Below are 20,374 nucleotides of genomic sequence, written 5' to 3' on the forward strand. Positions count from 1 at the left end.
AGCCTTCTTAGAGAAATAGATGATGATATAGCTAAGGTTGGAAGTATGCTAGATGAATCTGGACCATCTGGAAGTGCTCAAAAGCACAGAAAATAATGTTAAGGATATGTCAAAGGGACAAAAGAGCCAACTGAAAGTTTCCAGTGACCAAAGCCAGAACAATTTGAGCTATGAAATAAATAAAGCAGTACTGGTTTATAACCCAAAGCACAAACTAAAAATCTGAGTTTATACTGGTATAAATAGTTGAATGAAATAAATGGTGAAAAATAGATAAGTCTTCAATGAAGATGATTCCAAATAATTACATAGGTCCTCTTCAAGAAGGTGGAGCACAGCTTCCTAAATGTTGACTGTATATAGTGACTGCTTTCCTAAGAAGATAGTATGGAAATGAGGAGAAAAGAATAACTTTGCAGTGGAGAAACCTGACAACCACTACCTCAGCCACATGATTATGAGTACCATGAACAGTGATAAGTAATGTTGATAAGATGTACCATTGATCTGATGAGAATGGTACTTTTTCTGTGGTCTTCATCCCTATAACTCATAACCCCATGGGCGGGGGCATGGACACGAGTTTAATCATGAGGAAACATTAGTTAAATATCAATTGGGGGGCTTTCTACAAAACATCTGACTAGTACTCCTCAAAAGTGTCAAGGTCATCAAAGAAGAGGCATATCTAAGAAGCTCATGGTTGAGAGGAGCCTGAGGAAACATGACTAAATGTAGTGTGGTATCCTGGATAGGATCCTGATATCAAAAAGGACAGTAGGTACAAACTCAGGAAATCTGAATGAAGTATAGACTGATTAACAATAACATATCAATATACATTTTTTGTGACAAAAGTACCATACTAATAAAAGATGTTGATGAGCATCATTAACATAATGCTAAAGCTACTCCAAACTTTTGAAGTTCACATGTATTTAAAAATGGGAGAAATTAGCATTGCTGCCTTGAGAAAGTCTCTAAAACTAGTTAGAACATGTCAAACCACACACACAAAAAATCAGATTAATGCAGACCAGTAGATAGCATAGTGTAATGAAAAAGAATACTGTTTTAGACCTAAACACTAGTTTGCCCCAGATATTACAGGCATGACATTCAACAAATCCTTTAATCCTTGTAGACTTTCACGTTTTATCTGTAAATTGTGGAAATTGGATACAATGATAGTATAGTGCCCCTCCAAAATGATTCTATAAACAAGCAAAATACATAACCTAAACCAAGAAGAATGCCAATGGGTTGTTCTATCACATCACACAACTTGGGAGATACTTAATGGCCTTTTCACTGATAAATAAATTCATTTTAATTTTAATGAAGCCACTTTTCTGAGACTTGGATAGAAAATCATACTGGAATATAAGAGGAAACAATGTTTTATTATAGTAAATAGTGATATCTCCTTTACAATTGTATTTTTATCTTAAAAAAATAAAAGGTAGGGGAAAAGGGAAAAGACTTTATACCTGTCTTATTTACATATTCTCAAATAATATCACATTTTAAATAATGTCACCCTCAGCTCCATAAAACGTTGTGCTGAATTGAGAAACTATAACAAGAAACAAGGGGTGTAAAAGCTAAGTGTGTCATCAATTTTCAGTGCAAATACAAGATTAAGTCTTTTTCTCTCAAAAAGACCCTGATGGAATGGATAGAAGTCTTTCATGACTCACTTTTCTAAACTTGGTAGTCTATACTCCCAGAGGGACTATAAGGCGACTTAGGAGGTAAACGTGAAAGGAGGTAAAATGAAGAGCAAATCAGACTGGAGTTAGGACACCTGGATTCTAATTCTACCCCTTTCATTACTTAGCTAGCAGTTTCACCTTGAGTAAATATTTTTAATCTTGCTGAGCTTCTTATTTGAGAAACATGGTGTTGGATCAGTCAGATGCTATAATAAATGAGTTAAACTCAGCAATGCATAGATTTGCTCCTTTCTTTTGAATAGCAAGGTTTAGAGAGGGAGTATTGTCTGTTCAGGGCTGGCTGAGCAAACCCCTGACCTCTGTGCTGAGCTGCATGGCTAACACTCCAGACGTGGGGAGGCCACAGCCCACGTGGAGGGCAAAGGAAATGGTCCAGGAGCAATTGTTTCCATATGCATTTCCAGAGCTGAGACACAGGAGTGCTTTGGAGCTGGCAGGAAAGGGAAGCAATTTATCCTCTTTCACATCCTTCAGAAAGCTTCCTGGGAAGTTCATGACCTTGGTCTATCAAACACCTTTCTCAGTACTGATTCTTGAAAGGGAGTCAGAAGCAACCTTAAGAGTTAAGGACATTTAATTTTGAATTTCACTATACAAACCTTGCTTAGGAGCATAGCTTATAAACCAATCTCTTTGTACACAGGTTTAACAAAATCTGTTTAAACAGAATTTGGAAGAGTAATTTTGCCAATGATATTGGCGATACATAGTAATGTCATAAACAATAAAGTCTGTGAGGTTATTGCAGTTTGCTTGAGTCATAAGTTTATCCTTGTAATAATTTTTTAGGCTTTGCCCACTGTAGTGTGTAGTACAATTGCAAATCAGCAAGTAAAAATTAGCAATGCCTTTGCTTCTCCATTGAAGCATATGAGTGTCTAGTGGCATGTCTAACACACATGAAGGAACATTCATTTTCTGCCTTTTCTTTACATTCTTTTCATAGGCATAGGTTCATATCAACCCACTCCTTACCAACACAGAGAGGGCACTCCCTACCAACACAGAGAGGAAGAAAATGGAATTTCCACTAATGACATATTTTTAAAAATTCTTACAGTATAATGATAAGTGTACACTGGGAAAAAAAGGTATCTATAGCCATGGATGTTCATGCCCTCTGATAATTTTCCCCATCCCTCAATTATACTGACTTTTGATCGCCATTTGGGAAATTTATTTTCGGTGGTGCCTGAAGCCAACAATTATGCGCTTTAAATTGTGTACTTTAAATACATAGCTCTTCTCCTCACACATCTCAGGCTGCCACCAAGAGTTCTTGCAGTTCCTGTCTCCAGTTTGGTTTTAGCCCACAGCATAGGAACAAAGGGCCAACACTACCACTTCCATTTCTGGAGGACATGCAAATATACCATCTTGCAAATATAACTGGAATGCTCTACTTAGCCCAGAGTATGAATAACTGATTGGTACCTAACAGTAATGTTGAGGCAATAAAATGTTTGATTTTGCATGGACATAATAAAATTATGGCTTGGTTGTTTTTAAGACTAAGTGAATAGCAGTAGGGAACAGATAAAAGTTGTTTCTTCAACTGCAGCTTGAGAACTAACTGGTGTCTTATCCAACACTGGAAAGGATATTTTCATTATACATATACGTTGGAGACTTAGAAGCTATCCTCTGTGGCACAAACTTTTTTAAGTAGGTGTTATTCAATTTCCATAAATACTGTTCCTTAAAAATTAGGAAGTGCCATAAGCTTAAGCTGTGCATTAAATGAAGGACTCATGGGGAAAAAGGGTATAATAAGAGAGAATACTATAAAACTAAAATTACATTTAAAAAAAGGAAACAAAAAATCCCGCAGAGCTATAAATGTCCTAATGGACATTTATACAACACACAGTATTCCAGTGCATTGTATATAATAAACCTCTTATTTTGAATGGGTTACTGGAACAAGTCCCAAAGAAGCAAGACTTCCCCAAAGAGGACAGGTCCCTGAGATGGTTTCTGTCAATATCTGGGGAATGATTCTTTCACAAGGCTACGGGTTTCCATTGAGCTCCTCTTAACCTGTGGGATTTAGACAGAAGATGTAACCAAGTGTAGCATTCTACAGTCTGTAATAAAGCAAAACCCAAGTCTTTTAATATATTTTAAACAGGATGTTACTTTCCTAGATTGAGCGTGTCATGTACCCTGAGAGGTACATTGTTCTTTGCTGAAAACAGACCTACAAAATAGGGCTGCTGAGAAAAGAGATAATAGGGCCTGACAAGTAGAGAAATGGATTGCCTTTAGTTACCAGATGTCTAGATTTTTTATTTTAGTGTGTTGGTTTTTATAAGATCAGAATCATGTCTAAGAATTGGATCATCAATAATGAGAATGGCAACAACCTGATTCTGTTGGAATGGTTCTCAAAAAAAAAAAAAGTTACCATCATTTGGGGACCTCTTGAATCCTAATAATGAAAGGGAAAATTTAAAAATGATATAAGATAACATTAATTGAAGGGTGAGTAGGTCAAATTTGTTGTTATTTACTTAAGAGATACTCTTTACTTTATCAACTCCATTATGAATACCTGGATTCAGATACTCCATTATGTACTCAAATAGTCTTTCTCTCTCTCTCTCTCTCTCCCCACCCCCCCACACACACACATACACCCATCACCCATGAATGTCATAGTATGATAGATAAAAGCACTTTCTATTTTTCTAAAGAAATTAAAAAATACATGTTCCTATTAAGTAAACTAAATGGTCACACAGTGCTAATAGGTACCTTCTAAATGACTATAAGCATTAAATTCATTACAGATATGTTTTATTTCTTGAAAAAAAATCTGGAGTATTCATTAATGTCTGACCTTACTAATACCTAAGTGCTAAATACAAAGACTAAAGCTCATTCAAAAGAAAATGGAAAAAAAAAAAAAGAAAAGAAAATGGGAGTTGGAGGAGAATTGACTTATTTTTCTTATTCAGGGCATCTTTCAATCACATCAATATTTTTCTAATAACTTCATATAAATTCTCTGTTACAGATTGTATACTATTTGCATAACTCGTTTTGTATCTTTTGGCAAGCTCCAAGCCATCTCAGTTTTGTATATTTGTATGTAACTCTGATCTCAGGGAATGTGTATGCTTTGAGAGAGGGTATGATGCAATAAATTAAGGTGGGAGAGTTAACAGACCTTACCATACAAAGACCCACTGATTCTAGAATTCCTTTCTGTTTTGTGTCAGCAGAATTCCTGGCATTTAGTAAAAACTTAATACATATTGAATTGAAGGTAATGTAAATCAGAAATCAGTATTATAAACTTTGTACTTTTTTATTTATAAGATGCTACTTCAGCGTGGTTCAATTTGGCTCAGATTCTAGTTCATCAAGTGAATCTTTTAATGGAGACTCACTACATTGGATTATGCATCTTCACAGAAACCAATTAGTTGGCTAGTGACTTTCTATATCTCAAAATTTCTCACCATCATTCCAATGATTATTATTTTCAATATTTTTCCTATTTTCAAGTAATAAGACCAAAATAAAAGTGATCTGTTTCTATTAGGCATTATATGTTATAATCTTAAGCACTTTTTCTGACATCAATCATCAACTTAAAAGATTTTTTTATAACATACAGAATGGCCAGATCATCTTACACTCAAGGATCTAGTGGGAGATCTTGAAAATTTTAAACTATTGATTACACTCAAGAAAGCCATAGAATGAACAAGCCATCATTGCCATGTAACATACTATGTGGTAAAATAATGTGATGGGTACATATTTAGTAATATTATGGCATGAAATAAATAAAAACCTAAATCCCTGGAGAGCAAATGACAAATTCACAGAACTAAAAGGGGTTCAATGTACTTGATAGGCTACATTTTATTTTATAACTTAAATGAATCATTAAATACATGTATACTAATTTACATTTCAAGATATGCTTACTGGAGAAAAATGGTTTAATAAATGATTTATCTATGTACCTGAGTCTCCCAATCACTATTCTGAAAGAGTGATTTTGTGGTCTAAAACCACATTCCTACCAATCCTTGTAATATTGCTTGCCTATCAATCCTTGTAATACTGCTTTTATAACGTATTCCCCTGGTATTTATTATCTTTGGCATATTTACTTCAAATTCCACTTAATATTTCCTATTCCATGAATTTTTTTATTATAAAGTTTATTTTTATTTCTACTGGTTTTAATGCCTCTTAAGTATTTCTGAATTTTAATTACTAACTTGTAGTTCCATGTATCCTATTTAGCTTTGATTTGTCACTAGAAAAAGCATTATCAGAGGGCTCCTTTATAAGCCTTGCCATGCCCATTGGCACCACCACCTAGCTCACTGGGAATGCTGCCATTTGTACTTACAGTTGCTAAGATTCCTGCTACTTCAAGTGTAGTTCCGGAACCAGTGGCATAGTTTGGTAGAAATGCAAACTTCCAGGCCTTGCCCAGAACCATTGAATCTGAATTGGCACTTTAACGATATCACTGGATAACTTGTATATATATTAAAGTTCAAGAGGCAGTGTCTTAGAACATTTTTAAAGCGTCATTAAAAATCACTGACTACATGGTTTTCAGAAACACTGTCAGTACATATTTAAATGTCCCTGCTCTTCTACTATCTGAGCTCTTGGAGGGGAAGGACCAGACTAGATCAAGTAGCAAATTTATCCCTTGTCTGTATTTCCCTAAAGCCACATCAAGTTGAATGATACTCGGATACTACTCTGTCTTTTGAGGCTTCTTCAAATGGCCAGTTATAATTCATTCAGGAAATAATCTCCAGGCTGTCGTTTTGTTTCCTTTTTGATTGAGTGTTACTCTGCTTTTTATGTTTAACCTGTATTCACTCCAGCAGCCTTTTATTTATGGTTGAACTAAACTCCCATTCTTAGGACTATTTCTTTCCCACTTTGTGAAGTCTGCCAGTATGCAATATGCAAATATAAACATTCAAAACAGCAAGGTATGGGATATATGCATAGCATAAAAGGACTGGTGTTGGTGCACTGCCTTAGAACACAAGCCTCCTTTTAACTGATAAATGGACGCACTGTGTAGTACTGGCATTTGTTGTTATAGGAATTGTATATATATATATTCAGTAACTCTAACTTCTATGGATCTCATCTGTCCATCATTCCAGTGACTAGCATACTTAGTATAAGCACACATTCCAAAATAAATGAGGTAAATAATATTAATCTTTTCGTTCTAAAACGCAAAAAATTAAAATATGCCAAGTTAAGCAGAGGTAATAATTATTTTTGAAATTTATAATACATACAACCATAACAAACTCAAAGATCATTCAATGGCACTAGCACTTTATACTAAAGACAAAGACAAAAACACAAACACTTCTGAGACAGAAAAATAAGCCTGAAAAATAAGGGGTGGAGAAACAGCATTGCTAATTTCTTCTTGACATTTAAACACTGACTAACATTACAGGCAGGTAGTGAGGTAAACCGAGCTTATGGAAACAGCAAGTTTTATCTTTAAAAATGTAATTCCCTCTCATTGTGAAAAGTCACATTTGAGAATTGACAGAGAATGTACTTCAAAACACAAGTGAGTCAGCAGACATCAAATAAAAACACCCACCAGCACTGATGTGGAGCTCAAAACCCCCAGCTTATAAACAAGGTTTAAAAGGCCTTAATAGCCTCCAGCAGCTGGGAGAACAGAAGGGGGCGGAAGAAGAATGCCTCCCCTCTCCCTAGCCCTGTTCTCCAATAGTTTCCCATGCTGCCCACCCACTCCGTTAATTTAGTAAAAGCTTACTTATATGGAGGACAGGAATAAGAACTCCCCAGTGCAATAAAACTCAGACAGTGATGAAATTAGAGGAATAAGCAGACTTTCAACAAGAGGTGTGTGACATTTTATACTTCTGAAAAGTCTTCAGCCAGGTAAAGGCACCACACTGCCTCTTATATTAGCCTTGATAGCAAACAGCTGGAACTCAGCTACATTCACACATCTCAAAGTGACAGCACTGGCTTTGGGCTACCTAGGCTAAGTCTTTCACAGCTGGAAAGAGTATAAACCAAGTATAAAATGTAGGTAGGATTCCTAAGAAATCCTTTGCTTTCATTCATTTTTATCTTTCAAATATGCCCTGTCCCAAAAAGATTATCCTAGTAGCCCACCTAATCACCTCCAAGCATCCACACAAATCCCAAAGACATCAGTAGTTTTCTTGCCCATATTTCTACCAAAAATTCTGCCTAGGTAGCAGTATCTAAAAATACTCCCAAACCCTGTCGCTTTTTCTAAAGGGATATTCTGAAGAGTGCTCCTGTGTAGTGGAATTCCAGAAGGATTGTTTTACCTGTTCTGTTCATTAAGGTCAATTAAATTTATGTTCAACATCATTCACAACGCATATGTGCATAAGTGTGTTTGCAATTCACCCTGGAAAAGGTAGGACAGGAAAGTAATAACTTGTATTCAGATGGCATTTATTTTCCTCTATTGATATCAGAGATTAAACAAAATGACCTAATTCCGTGTTCTAATGTTCCTGTGAAATTAAAAAGGAAAGTAACATTTTCCCTTTCTTTTAATATAAGGAGGGTGCGAATGTGCTGTTTCCAATCACATCCCATAATCAGGTTTTCTTTTATGCCATCTTCCCCCATATGGGCTCATTTTCTCCCCAGCCAAACTGGTTCTGGGACTGGATCTTGTTTAAAAGGATTTTGGCCTTTTTTTCTTGACTCCTTGCAATTTCTTAACAGATATTTTGCCATTTCTTTTTCTTTTTTGACTGTCTACCCTCCGTCTCTCACACCCGTTTCTGATTCTGGATATCTATTTACTAGGAACTTATGAGCACTTCCAGGCTTTAGCACCTTTGCCCTCTGGCTAAATGCTGCTTACTACTCCACTGAGAATCTGACCCTGAAATTCAACACGTGTAGCTAATGAGAAAAACCTGTTCTGTAAAAAGGAAGAAGCGCTTAAGGAAAGTTTTAAAAGGAGTCATGTAAACAGAGTGCTGGTTGTTAAGTAAAACATATTGCTTTAGCATCCTCTTTAAGAATTAGGGCTTTCGTGAGTCTCAGGACGGGGGTTCACTGCCACAGCAAAAAGAAGGCAAATAGTATTTACGATCAAAGCTTTTCATTTTAAGCAGGGGTAAGATAACCTAAACTTTCATTCAGTTAGTACCACTATATTTAGCTTTAGAAAACACTATCCGCAATACAAAGAATGTTCTATCTCTTACATTCTCAGTTCTTTTAAGTGTGCGGTCTATTGGTTACGCTGAAGTGCCTCCTGTAATATTCTATTAATTTTCCTTTCAAGTAAGAGCACTGGCTATCCACAAAATGCTGTAAGTCCCACACACTGGACTACCAGATAATCTGAGTCTTCAAAGTAGATTTTAGTCCAAAAAGAGAGGCAGAGGAGCCTATTGTGGAGGGCACTGAAGGCAGACAGCAATTTCTAGCAGGAGTTTAGTTATTCACTAAGAGCTGTGTAATGATTTTTAAAATATGAGTTAAACTTTTACTGACCACTTACTGTGTGCCAGCCACTGAAAGGATACAAAGGTCAACAAAAGAGAAGATCCCATGCTATGATGATGATGATGACTATGGAAGTGGTGTTGCTGAGGATTTGGAACTCCTGCCTATCACAAGTGGCATAGGTAAAGGGGAACCAAGACAAGTGTTATAGGAAGGTCATCAGTATTTAGGTTGGATTAGAATAAGGAGAAAGTTGGAGGCCAATGAGAACCTATTTTGATGGTCCTAGAGAGAAGTCATGAGAATATATCCTCAGAAAGAAGTTACAGAAAGGGTGAACCAGATTGCATTGTTTTTGAAACTAGAATAAGTCTTCTAGGTTTTGAAAATAAAATGTCCAGCCATGCACCTAATATTGATGGGAAATTAGGTGAAGAGTTTGACTTGGACATATCTGAGCATGATTTCTGATTCTGCCACATGGCTGTGTAACACTGGATAACTTACTTCTTTAAGCTCCAATTTCCTCATCTATAAATATAACCGGTTATATAATCACTTTCAGGATTAAAAATTATATAAAAGATGTAGCATAGTGCCAGACATTTAGCAAGTTCTCAGAAATAGGAGCTATTATCAATGTAACACTACAGCTTTTATTTTCATGTGCTCTCTTTGTAGTATCATGCACTAAGATGGAACAAGTGGTTAGGGATAAATCTGTCTACAAGAAAGTCTCATTTATCTGTTCAGATTATTAGACAGAGAATTTTTCGTATGTTTAAAATCAATTATTGAGACAACAGAAATGAATGGATGAGAGATTGAGGATCTGGGTCCCCAAACTCAGCTGCCTACAAAAATGAAGCAGGTAAAATTGTGTGTTAATTGAGCAAGATGACACTAAAATCTGATGGGACCTAAAGAATGTGTGGATGTCATAACTAATGGAATTCAATTTTTGTTTGTCTGTTTGCTGGCCAGATAAAATGTCTGCAGTGCCTTGGCTTGAAGCTTTTTATAGCACGTAGTCATTTAGAATAACTGCTTTGATTGTGATCCACAATAAGATGGATTTTAATATATTCCAATAGCATATGTATAGGTACACCTAAAATAAAAGTTCTTAAAACAATACTTAAAACATATACATTTTATTGATATTTTCTATTCCATTATGCTCCATTCCATTCCACTCCATTTCTTTACATTCTTTTCCGTCTTTTCCCATTCTATCCTATCTCATTCAAGTAAAACCCTGGGCCAAATCTTCTAAATTCATTTTTCTAGCTAGTGGGTCACAATCTACAGTTTATGAAATTCTCATTTATAACAGTTTAAAAATTTTTGGTTGTACTCCTATCAGTAAACATTTTGAAATAAAAAGCATAGATAGAGATATTAATTATTAATCTATTCATTAAATGTTATGAAAACTTTTTACTCTATTTAAACAAAAATATAAGTTCTATAATTTTCTCACAGCATCCCTTGGTGATGTCTATACCCAGCTCTCCCCTACCTGACCACTTGTGTGACTTAGAGCCAGTGAGTTAAAATCTCCAAGCTTAGAATTTACTATCCATAAACTGGGAATAATAGTATCTATTTCATAGACTTGTTGGGATAACTTAATATTGTATTTAAAGCAAATAACACAGCACTTGACCTTGCCACAAGAAAATAATGTTATTTTTAAGTTAACGTTAATTAAACAAATTTATTGGCTACCTAATATCTGCTAGCTACCGAAAGGATACAAAGATCAATAAAAGATATGATGACAATGATAACAAAGATAGAATATGAAAAGGAGGATGAGGAAGAGAAATGAAACATTTTAATTTAATAGGAAAGCCAAATTACACAAATGTTAGAAAACGAAACTGAATATAACAGGTCTTCAGACATACTTCAAACTGCGCCTAACATTTAGTGTGAAATAAATATTTTGGGGAATATTTTTGGATATATGCATGTAATCACTGAGTGAATGAGTGAGGCCACTGCCCTGACACCAAAAGAATTATATATTGCATATCCCTCATTAATGCTACTTGGCCATCAAAAATTTAAATATACAATTGATTTTTAAATTTCTCATAGAAATTTTTCAAATTAAAAATGTCACATTAAATGTGCATCTCTAAAACAATTATTAAAAGGGAGAATCATAACTCTTTTTATTTTGAACAGATTATTTTCTTTTTATCAAAATGTTATGTAGAGGAAATCACTATTAAACTTTTCTTCTTACTCAGTAATCAGAGAGCAAAGGCATGAAGCTACATACCAGTTAAAGAAGCTAAGGTCATATAGTAATAACCCAATAGTTTCTTCAAATAAATTGAAAATTAACGTAAATATTTTTTATTGAGGAGTCATTTATAAATCAACAAAGCTATTATAACTATATTACTAGTTCTTTTCACATAAATATGAAAGGACTACCTTCAAACATGTTCATTTTTTAATCTTCTCTCTCTCGCCACTTGCTTTCTATCTCAGTCAATAGAAAACCTTCTTAAACAGGTCTCATGTTATGGAGAAAGTAGAAATGGGTTTCAGATTTATTTTTGATGCAGTAAATTATGTTTTATCATTCAGAGGATGCAACCTATAAGGTGACACATTGTAGCCAGATAGAGAAGTGACATTTTTCAATTGCTATTGGCTATAGTTCTGTTTTTATTAACCCTCTTGCTGGTAAATCTAAATGCAAGCTCTATGGAATCAGATGTGAAATAATAACTTTCTTTAGTGCCATTCCGGCAATGGAGAATGATTTTCCATTTGTGGAAATATCATCTAGGAAATAACCTGCAATGGCAATTTGTCAAGAAAAGAAATCCATCACCAAGCTTGATAACGCCAGTAAAGAGTGAGGTATGTGTGTAGTTTCACAGTTACCATTTGACCCTAGGTGTCCCCAGGATTATCAATCTTCCCACACTTCTCCCATTGCTCCTGCATTCTCTCAGCCTCCTCTCACGCTTCACCAAAGGGACTAGCAGCTGTGTTCCTTTATTCAGCACATGCAGGCCATGCAATAGCTTGCAATGCACTGTTCCAAGTATTTTCCAATTGAATACAATAATCCTATGGATCTGACAAGGTAGCATCACGATCTCTATTCCATAAAAGAGGAAACTGAAGCATGACTAGGTGACGTGCCTAAATCCATGCTTCCAGAAAGAGGCAAATGTATAGATAATCCTGCTTTCTGGATCATTGCTCTTTGAAATATACTGATGCTGAATAGGGCATTAGGGAGGAAAAAAATGAAAGGAGTCCTAAAAGCCAAGAAGCCTTGAGCCCATGAATCCTGTTTCACCACTTTCGTATTACCTATCATTATATGTTTGTTTTAGAGCAATTCATCAATTTATCCCAAACTCAGTGGCTTAAAACAGTAAGCATTTATTATTGCTCATGAGTTTCTGGATCAGCTGGATGTTTCTTATGGTCTCAGCTGGGTCTACTGGTGCATCTACAGAATGCTGTGGACTAGGTAGATGGCTCTGTTAATCATACTTGGATCCCCTTCTATGTTTGAATGCTGATTGAACATAGGTTGGTTTAGGATAGTGTCAACTGGGACAACTAGATTCTCCTCTACGTGGCTTCTTAGCATCCAGCAGGTTAGTCAGTCTTATTGATAGAGTGATGACTGGATCCCAAGGAAGTGAGTAGAGATACAGAAGACCTGTAAGGCCAACGCTCAGAAACAGAACAGTTACTTTCATCTCACTCCATTAGGCAAAGCAGAGGGAAAAAGCAGCCCAGTTTCAAAAGGCAGAAAAATAGACTCTACCCCTCAATTGGAAGAGCTATAAAGTTTGATAGCAAGGAGTATGGGTACAGGGTGGGGAGTTCTGGGGGCTACTTTTACAATCAATCTAAAATGGAAACAATCCCTCATCATTTCCAGTGTAACAAAGGTTTGGAGAGTACAGAGATGACTAAATTATGGTCATTAATAGGTAGGAGTTTATAGTCTGGTAATAGAATCATACATATCAGAATATTAATATAGAGCAAAACAAGTGTAATAGGCATAAAAAACCCACCTTGAACTACAAAACTCAAGAGTATAAGACCTGTGGGGTGTCTGGTGGCTCAGTCATTTAAATGTCTGATTCTTGATTTCAGCTCAGGTTATTATCTCAGATCAAGCCTGGCATGGGGCTCCACAATGGGCATGGAATTGGCTTAAGTTTCTCTTTCCCTCTGCCCCTCCCTACCACTTGTGTGCTCTCTCTCTTTCTCTCAAAAAAAAAAAGTGTAAGACCTATAATTTTAATTTTTCTATAATCAAATGTGTGTCTTCAGTCCTCTTTTAATCTATAGCCAGATTCAACTAATTCTAGGTAACAATTCTGATTTTCCTAAATCAATGTAGTGTCTTCTCAGTGAGGTATGAAGTTCCTCTTTCCTCCTTGTGTTGGCATTAAGAGCCCAGACTTTGTCATTAATGGTCTCTCATTGTTGTGTCTGGAGATTGAGTATCCATGTGCTCCTCATTCTAAATACACAGAGCCTTCTTCATTCCCTAAGGAGTTAGTGCCCAAACTCAAATATGCATGACTATGTCACAAATATTAGAATATACACTTTAGTGACCTGGAGATTAAAGAGATAATAAAAAAAAAGGATAGAGTAAATTTTATCCTGTACCAACATTTAATAAATAAATATTCACGGATATGATAAATTTGATATAACTACCATTTCAGAGTGAGGAGCATATTTATTTTTTAAAAGCCTAAACAAAATAAAATAGGAAAAGAACACTGAGCCTGGAGTTGAAAGAATATTAATTCTAGCCCATATTTCATTACTAGTTAGCCATGTGGCTCTAGCAGACGTTTTTTTGCTTCTTTTGGCCTCAATTTTCTTATTTCTTTATTGAGGAGTTGGACTGAAGGAATATTTCAATCCCTCTCAGGATTCAAATTCCATAGTTCTTGAGAAATTAAAAAGAGCCATTGGTGACATTAGGGGAAAAAGGGAAGAAAGAGAGAGGGAAAGAATCAAAACAAAAATCAAATAAGATGATTATAGGACTTTGGAGGATGATTTATTAACCTAGCTGAGCTGATTGAATAATATATTTTAATAGTCATAGGGATATTTGTTCTGAAAAAATTTTAGGTCAGAATGCTATATACTCCATTAAAATATTTGATTGCAAAGCAACGTAGCTCACTGTAATTGTCTTCATTAATGATGTCCATCTCTGCTTTGTTCCTTAATGTTGTCAACAATACATCAAAAGATACTTTAGATTCCCTAATAAGAAGTACATTCTAATTTGAAGTATATTTAATAATATACTTTGTCATAAATCATTCCTAAGAGTTATAGTTGTGACCTTATTTCAATACTGATAACTGATACTTATTGATCATATGATTAGTTTCTCAGTTCTCATATTTCAAGGTATTTCAAGAATATTTGATAACCATAATTAACAATAATCCAAATGAATTAGATTGTGATTAATATTGATTTAGTGTAATTATAAGCAAATAAAATTTCTAGCTAAACCTGGAAAAAAGGGCTTTGGGCAGAGGATATCTAATATTATTGAAACTAATGTGAATTCTCTGCTTATCTTGCTACGCAACCTATAATCGCATGTTGAAAAGCATTAACTTTCAGGGTTTTTTTAATAACCTTACCTTGGAAACAGACTACAGCTCATGCTCTAGTTGTGAATTGCTAAATCACACTATCCCATGCCCTTGAGATTGACCACTTTCAAACATCTATGGTATATTTAACCTGTCTGCTGCCAGTATCAACCCAGATAAAAATATACATATATAAAAGGTATAAAAGTTAATTATCAGACATAGTTCTTACTGACCAGTTTTGTAAAAGTACTAGTTGTTTAGTCAAGGATGAGGAAAGTCAAGTACCTTTTACTATTTCATACTTCAAGAAAGCTAATAATCTAACAAATTGATGCTGGGTTGGAGGAATATGTTCAGGGGTTGATTCTTCAGCTATAAAAGATGTACACATAACTCCCTTCTTTCCTCCACTCCTCCACCCTCACCCCCTGCCCATTGGTCACAATTTGCCCATTATCACCATGCCCTTGTCAGATATTCAATAAACACTGGACAGTGATGAATTAAATATTAACAATTGATGTTGTAAAAGTTAATCCCCTCCTTCAATAAAACAAAACTATAAAACTGAAAAGTTACTTTATTCTAATCTTATGAACTATTTAAATAATCCTGCCATTTGTCTTTTTTTTTTTTTTTTTTTTTTACTTTCTTTCTCTCTCGTCCTTCTTATCCCCTCTTAATTATTTAGGCTAGTCTATGATGGTCTCAGGTGCTTGAGTCTCTTGGGACCCGCAGCCACTCCAAGCCTGGTATAGTGTAAACTACAAATAGAAGGTTTGAGTGCCAGAGAGGACATGCCTTTTAGTAAAATAGCATCTTCCAAAGTTTCCACTGAGAAGGGGTACCATCATTGGGAAGAAGTGGCCCACCAACAAAGCTGACTCTTTTCCCTGAAAATATGGGTGTGAGACACATATTTATTTCCTAAAAGATAAAATGGGTAGAGCTGGGTTGGTGGCCAATCCTTCTGCACGTTATCTGTTAGTATGGAAACTGTCCATACATGAATGCATTTCTTTTTAAAGGTAATGTTCTCTGAGGGGCCAGTTCAAATTCTCTAGGCTGTGAAAGTAAACAGATTGCCTCTGTCTCTTGCATCTCTCCAAAGGCCTTAAAGCCATATGGTCTGATAAAAATGAAAATGCTCTTAGGCAGAGATAGGTTAAATAAACCAGAGTAAATCCATATAATGTATTACAATGCAACTATAAAAATTCATGAGGTAGAAGAATATGTATTGGCATGGGAGACAGTTAAGGGTACAAAAACTGTTGATTCATGATGCAATATTTTTTTTCATGATGCAATATTTTTTTTCATGATGCAATATTTTTATAAAAATTCTAACAGACTCATGGAGTTCATATTTCCTCTTATCTAAGATATGTCATCAATTTATTCCATATGTTGATCATGAGTTACTCCAATTTAAGAAACTAAACTGAGGTTAAGCATAGATCTTAGAATCAAGGTCATATCACCTGGTATAAGATGCATGTTATATGGTCTATGTTGAATGCTGCATATTACATTGTATTATAGTTTGTATTATGTGGCAAATTATCTACTTTATAATTCAATAATCTCTATTATAATTGCATTATCTATTTTGGTATGTTATACAAATAGATCTTAGATTTAATGGTGCCTGGGTGGCTCAGTCAGTTAAGCATCTAACTTTGGCTCAGTCATGATCTCAGGGTTCTGGGATCAAGCCTCAGTAGAGCTTTGCTCTCAGCTGGGAGTCTGTTTGTCCCTCTTCCTCTGCTCCTCCCCTGCTCATTCTCTCTCTCTCTCTCTCTTTCTCTGTCACACACACCAATAAATAAATAGAATCTTAAATATATATTTCTTACATTTTACACAAATGTGAATGTATGAAATCACATTTGAGGGTTTTTTAATTGTTTTCAGTGTTTTAAATTTTTTTTCTACCATCAGCAGGTTTTATTCTTATAATTAGGAAGAAAAGTTTAAACTTAAAAAAATTAATACTTAGCGTCATTAAACAGCCAACAGGCCTGCCTTTTTCCTTCTTCTGATTTTCTATTCTCCTGATGATAAAAATGAGACAGAAGGACTGTGGGAGTTGCAGCCTAGACCTCTACCTTGGAAAACCTACCTTCTGGGGATCTGCAGAATCTGGTATGCTGTCTGCACAGAGCTTTTGCAGGGAATTTGGGAGGGGTATGATGAATCAGGAGGCAAATGTGAAATAGGCACAGTGGCCAATATCAGGCTGTTTCCCCAGAATTGGAGCTTGGAAACCTGCCATGTTTGGGATCTGGTCCATGCCAGCCACCATTTTTGTGGGCACTGTTAGACCGTCCAGGAGCAAACAGTTCTCACAAGCAGGCTGTCGCTTTGTCAGTGGCCATAGTGGAGGCAGCTGCATCCTGGCCTTGACAGCTGGCTGGAGACTGAGTGCAGTGGTCTGGAAGCATGGTAAGTCACATCTCTTTCTCTTCTCAAAAAAACACCTACAAAGTCCAAGTGAGAGAAGCCAACAAGGAGCCTAACCATCACCTCCTGTCTTTACAGAATGAGAGCAAGCATGTATATCCTCTTCAGACACACTGCTGGAGGCCAGCTGGCTGTGCCTCCTCTGTCTTCTTCTCCACCTTTTTCCTTATTTGCTTTCCCTTTCAGCCTCTGGTAAACCCCTGTCTTCTTCCAAATTGTACCCTCCTTTCCTGAGATTGGGATTTACTTAGACTGCACTATCACTTCTAATAAATCAGGTAAGTTACAGAAAGAGAGTAAAGGTGGGTTTTGAAGAAAGTGAAGGCATATAGATATGCTGTTGAGCAGATATGTAATTTCAGAATTGGGACTGTTGAACAAAAAGACTGGGTTAGCCTCCATTCTCTTGGCTTCTTGAGCATATTGCCAAAAAGGGTCCAAGGAAAGCTTTATTTAGCAGGAATACGATCAGAACCATGGACCTGACAGCCTGTATCAGATGGCTGAGATGGAGTAGGCCAGCCAACACCAGGAAGGGGCCCAGAGAAGACAATATCCCAGTTCTACACAAGTGGTTGAAAAAGGTAACTGTTCAAGTCCAGAGAAAGAAGAAGACAGATATTGGAAGATCTCTGAAAGTTTGATACAGACGCAGAGTTCCTGCCTTCATTCAGTCAGGGTCAGAGATGTAGGAGCCAGAAGGCTGACTCCAGATAGACAAGGCAGATTTGTGAAGAAAGGGGAGTAGAAATGGCTGATTTAGGACTGACTAGGAGAAGACCCAAGGTAACAGGCAGAGACTCTGACCATGAGGAAAGTCAAAGCCAGAAAAGGTGGCTGAAAAGATTATAGGGAAAGAAAAGAGAAGCAAAATGGCTATCGATGCAGAGGAATCAAAATAATATCAAAGAGAACAAGGAAACTGCACTTTTGTTTTCTTCTCCATTACAGGGGCCTAAGGTTTGAGGGGAAAGTTTAAAAAGAAACCAAAGAGCAAAAAGAACTGTATCACAGATATGAAAACCTTGCCATCTCTGAAAATGTCTGGGGAAAGTTCTACAACTTGAGCTCTAGGGAAGATAACTGGGTTCCCCTTACCCGCCCTCCTCTGTCACATGGGTAGAGTGAAGAATTTGTGTAGATTGAAATTTGAGGGGCACAGGGGGTTTTGGCTTCCACATGAAATTACCTATGGTATTTGCTATGTTTTCTTTCTGATTCTTAAATTTTTGTTCAGAAAATTCTGTTAAAATTTCCTGTTGTATAGTTCAGATATTCCAGTAACACTGAGCAGTGGGGCAACAAGGTTGGTGCAGGACAATTTCTTTAGTTTCTTTAATTTATGCAACTTCTTTTCTGGTGGGAATATTTAAACTGGTGACTCATGGACAAAAGTATTATGCAAGGATTTCTTCATAGGAATGAAAAGAAAGGAGTGAGCTAGTTCTAATTATGCAAGAAGTGTCAAAGGGCATTTAAGAATCATCACAGAGCAATAAGATATGAATATTTGGAAGAATAAGAATTAAATATTCAAGTTATATCAACTGCACATAATTATTTATTGAACACCTGCTATATGCTAGAACTATATTAGGTGCCAGTCATACAAAACTGAATAAAATGTATCCTACATTGATGGCATTCAGGGTTAGTAGAAAAGACAAGCTTGTAAAAGCAAAGAATTAAATGCCATATATTGTGACAGGTTCTCTTTAAAGTTAAGTGTATAAGGTCACACAAAAGAACAGATTCTCTACCTGCTTCCTGTATCTTTCATAGTGATAAAAAATTGAGTAGAATTTCAAGGAGGAAAATATATTGAATAGCTTTGATCATGTTAACATTGAGATGCTTCTGACTTTTTATATCAGTCTAATGAATAAATTCCACTGTACCTAACCTATTCAATTTATTTATGATTCCTGTAACCGAAAGTAAACTTACATATTTTTTTCTTTGTAGCCACAGAAATGTTTATTAGTTTGTAAATGATATAAGGGTCTTTTCTGTTTTAAAAAGATGTCTTGGAATTTATTCTGTACCTTATTATTTCCTCACTTATACCCTCACCTCCAGGGACCTGAAAAAGATATTCTTTGAAATGTTTTATTTTCTATCCATTAAAAAAAAAACTATTATTGTTTATTCATGGTGGTTTGTCCCTTGCACAGCTGACTTGCTTGAAGCAAGAGGAGGATAAATGTTCTAACCCATATTTCAGGTTGAGTTTGAACTTCAGTGTATACTCAACATTCTGTGTTTAACAGAATATCTTCTCAGTAATCATTACCTCTTGCCAGAGTTTTTAAATAAATGAATGATTTATTTTCCTGTAATTAAGTCTCTCTGGTTGCTTTGAATAATTCTCTAAAGCTTTCTTCTTTCTTCTGCCTTTTCCTTCATAAACATTTTAGAAGAAAATGCCAAACATATAACTTTCATCACAGACAATACTCATGAAAAACTTTACAAAAATGGTTATTTCTCTGTATAAAATCTACAATGATTTATAAGTTCTTATAATAGCCTACTCTTCTGTGTTTAAAAAAGCTCATTAATCTAAATAGCCCTCTACTCTAAGGATTATAAGAATATTTTATACTGCTATATCTCATAATGTTAGTAGAAATCTGAGTATTATATGAACCTGCCCATTATTATAAAGTAATATGAAAACATATACATGTAATATAAAACACAGATTCAGGTCTATCAAAAAATAACACTGATCACTAAGGGGTTGCAAAATGCCAAGGAAGAAGGGTGTCAGTCAGGGTCCACATAATCTACATGTAGTACCTGAGCTGTTAAGATTTGATAGAGATGATGTAAGATGACCACTGAAATGGAAATTCTCTAATGGCATCTGCAAACATTAAATGCATGGAATATCACAACAGCAAAATGGTCCATGTAATGATTAGATTTTCTTCTACAACTCAGTTTTCTTGTGGGATAAAACCAGGAATGTTTACACTTACACATCAAGAATTGGAGACAAGTAACAAAAGTGAAAAAATTGAAAAGGAAAGGTAC

At 35.6% G+C, this 20,374-nt stretch overlaps 1 long non-coding RNA gene across 1 annotated transcript in view; it reads left to right on the plus strand.

Annotated features, from left to right (window-relative positions):
- Positions 1-9,312: 9,312 nt before the first annotated feature.
- The window catches only part of LOC140599297 (uncharacterized), a 66,367-nt gene continuing 55,305 nt past the window's right edge, over positions 9,313-20,374 (plus strand). Inside the window, exon 1 of the long non-coding RNA XR_012002008.1 lies at positions 9,313-9,412. This is a non-coding gene — a long non-coding RNA (uncharacterized lncRNA). The remainder of the gene's footprint in view (positions 9,413-20,374) is intronic.

The sequence above is a fragment of the Vulpes vulpes genome, chromosome 6 (genome assembly GCF_048418805.1).
Source record: "Vulpes vulpes isolate BD-2025 chromosome 6, VulVul3, whole genome shotgun sequence".
NCBI lineage: Eukaryota > Metazoa > Chordata > Mammalia > Carnivora > Canidae > Vulpes > Vulpes vulpes.